We start from the raw sequence: 3,594 nt of genomic DNA on the forward strand, positions 1-3,594 counted from the left end.
TTACACATAAAAGTGGTCTTTCATCCACTCTGAGAACACGTAACAGTTGTGACATAAAAACTAGGGTAAGAAGTGGTGATCACTTTCTCCTTCTGTCTTTTGTAATGGAACTGCACTCTATTAATCAGCAGAACATCTTCTGCACACTGGAGACAGACATCTTCTTATATGAGGACCTGAGGGGAGTCCCTTGCCTTTCTTCCCACCCTCACTCCTGTCCGGAAGCAGCCTCGGCATGTTTAGTGTTCTGCTTAAGAGTAGACAAGACTGAGTCTTGGATTCTTTGACAATAGTGACTTTCCTATGTCAGGCTTGTCATTACAAGGTGAGTGGAAAATAAACAAGGCTGAGGAAGCAAGTACACTCAGAACTGAAAAATAACCAACTAAGGCCCAAACACACTGAACTTTAACTGCTTTTCTAATAGATTTCTATGGATCCACATGTGGGGAACACTGTATTTCACAAAGAGAATTTACTTTTTAGGATCATTGACTTGTGTCATCTTCAATTTTGAAGTGATTAACTTTTCCTGCCAGGTGCATAAGACATCCAATAGGGCTTTGGAGTTCCTTCCACGTCCTACTTTGGTGTGACCATCTTCAATGAAACCTGTTACCCTGTGGCCAACATAAAGCAGATCCCCACAAACTTGGTTTAAATATACAACAATGGCAACCCCAGATTTCAAATCCACACGTGTATTCTTCACAGGTTAGTGAACCTATTCCCTATACCAGACAGCTTTACTCACTGTTTCTGGAAAATACTCTAGCAACAACAGAGAACCTGTGGCGGAGAACATGCAGGTGGGGTGGTTGACAAAGATGCTTACGTGTGAGTTCAAGACCTTCAGAGCACTCTGAAAAAAGCAGCCAACTGATACAGTAACTCAGCGCAACCCAGGAGAGGGACAGCGAGGACAGAACACAGACACACGCATACACACCCACAATCCATGTCCTGAAGGGACACAGGGAATGCAGAGGGCATGGTGAAGACTTATAACTTAAGGCTGGATAAAATATGCACAAATAAACAGAACCCAAGTCTGTTATTTTTAAAAAATAGAAACCAAACTATTCCCCTAACCCCCTCCCCACAACAAAGCCCACAATTTAAAATGTCATATGTGCAACTCCGTTTCTGTTATTGCAAATAAAGTAATGCCATTGAAGTAAAACGAACCAAACCATAGAACGAACAATGGGAACGTCAGAATCCAGAAGAATTCCAAGTTCATTTAATCTGGGATGGGGTGGAAGCAGCAGGGCCAGAGAGTCAGTCCAAGTAGATAATGTCCGGGATGATGCCGAAGATGGATGCTGTGTCCCACTGCTCCTGGTGGCAACAGTGTGGCTGTGGCTCTCCCTCAGGCTGGTGGAAGACACTAGGCTGCTGTTGCTGCCACTGCTGCCGCCATTGGTGGTTGGCAGAGAAGTGTTGCCTCCCGCACTTAACTGGTCGAGAAACATCTGCGAGGAGGAACAGGGGAAAAACCGTGACGTGTTGGAGGAGGTCCTGATCATCAGAAACGGCCGCTGCTGCGGCGGCGAGCAGGGACGTGCTATAATGCTGATTGTCTCCTGATAAGAAAGGAAAGAAATATAATACTTGTAAGTTTTAGGGCATGGGTGTCATGTGGAAAGGGGGTCTGTAGTCTTGGATGAGGGAGGTGTTGATGTAGCTTGTGTCTACAGCAGGAAGGCTGGGGGTGCGGGACACTGGAGATGCTTGATGAGGAAGACTCAAAATGCCTTTATTGTTATTTGTGATGTGGGAGACAGGGAAGGGCAGGTCCTCTTGGCAGATGGCTCCTCTTCCTCCTCATCAGATGAACTGTCTATGGTAAGGTTAATCACCTCTACTTTCTTGTTTTTATTTGAGGACTGGTTGTGAGAAACCACCTGATGCTCCAACGAGGAGCTCAAGCATCCATCCACTCCATTGTAGGAGGCAGAAACTTTCTGTACTTCCTTTCTGGATCTCATTGGTGCCCAAGAGCCATCCTCCTTAAGCTGTATTTCATCACAGTCTGTACAGTACTTTAGGATTTCCATAAACAAGCCATCAATAATAAGGTGTTCATATGGAGCCTTCTTATCACAGACAGGACAAACCCAGGTGGGCTTTTTCTCATTCATCTGAATATAAAGAGTTGCATCGAAACACTGCAGGGTGAGAACAGGTAAGGGCCGGACAGGGAATCATCAGCTGCATCTTACCAAGTGGACAGAGTAGAGAAACCCGTAGGCTGGTTGTAGCTATTTCACTGTCTGGATCAGCAGTTAGCTTCTCTAAGCTCTAGAATGATTCGGGTTCCTTATTTCCTTTGCTTGCACCCTCTGAAGAACAACTGTTGAGGACAGCTGTTTTACAAGATATACTGCTATGGAATAAGTTCTTCCAATTTCTGCAGTCCAAGAAACAGCAATGGTATTTGGTACTGTTGTGGACAATCTGACAAGTGAGGTGATGTTAATTGGTTGACTGGGTTGCTTTGGTTCCATACCATTTTTAGTAGGTGGAAGGTAACCTGGAAGGCTGCAAGGTTTTGTGTTCACTTTCACACAAAGACTGGGTGGGACATGATCTTCTTGTGGACAACTGGTTTCTGATAAAAAAAAAAAAAAAACCTTAATTGGACCTGCACTGTGAAGTCACATTTGGTTCCAGAAATATCCATGGAGCTGCTGATCTGCTGCACCTGCTGCAGCATCAAGGCAAAGGCAAAGCAGGTCTCCCGAAAGCGCTGGCTGCTGTCGGACACTAGACTGGTGGGTTTTATCAGTTCATCCAGTAAGTCATAAAAGGATAGTTTTTGAAGTTTTATATCCCGGTGAACTGGGTGAAGAGCTGATGTAAGATGTGGGAGTTCCAGTTCATGTTTAGGTCCCAGAAGAGAAACAGGGAGTAACAGTGACGATGCAGGGTGACCGTCATAAGTGAGCTGTGGAATGGAAGATGGAGAGAGAGTCGCTGGCATAGGACTTAAATGTACTTTGGAAATGGATATGTCCACAGGTGTCATAATTTTCTGAGGGAATTGCTGCCTGTAGAGCTCTTTAATTTTCATTTGTACAGCAGCGCTACAGCCAGCCTTCAGCAAATGCAGGGCTCTTGTGAGAAGTTCGTGTTTGAGTCCGTGCTTGTTTCTCCCAGTGTAGCCCAATAGTACTTGGAGTTAAGAAACTCTAAGGCTCATAACCATTTGCCTCTGCTTTCAAGTTTTTGGCAGCACAAATTCTCAAGGTGTTTCATCTTTCTTGAGCTGGGCGAGGAGGTGCGCCTCAGCACTTGGAGGCAGAGGTAAATTCAAGGCCACCCTGAGAGACTACATAGTGAATTCCAGGTCAGCCTGGACTAAAGCAAGACCCTACCCTTGATAAGCCAAAAAACAAAAACAACATTTTTTCAATTGACCTATTTTGACTAGCCCATACTTCAGTGAGCAACATCAAAGCATATTTGCTGTATTTACTCATAGTATCTACTGCTGTTTCACACCTGTTAGTGTTCTTCCTCACAAAGTGTAGACTTTCTAGAGGCAAAGTCTAGGCCTGCCCTACAGTATCTAAGCCTGATGGAGAATTC

At 44.7% G+C, this 3,594-nt stretch overlaps 1 pseudogene; it reads right to left on the reverse strand.

The window, feature by feature from the left end:
* Positions 1 to 1,281: 1,281 nt before the first annotated feature.
* LOC101603034 lies at positions 1,282 to 3,211 on the reverse strand (annotated as a pseudogene).
* Between the last annotated feature and the right edge of the window lie 383 nt (positions 3,212 to 3,594).

The sequence above is a fragment of the Jaculus jaculus genome, chromosome 7, assembly GCF_020740685.1.
Source record: "Jaculus jaculus isolate mJacJac1 chromosome 7, mJacJac1.mat.Y.cur, whole genome shotgun sequence".
Taxonomy (NCBI): Eukaryota; Metazoa; Chordata; class Mammalia; order Rodentia; family Dipodidae; genus Jaculus; species Jaculus jaculus.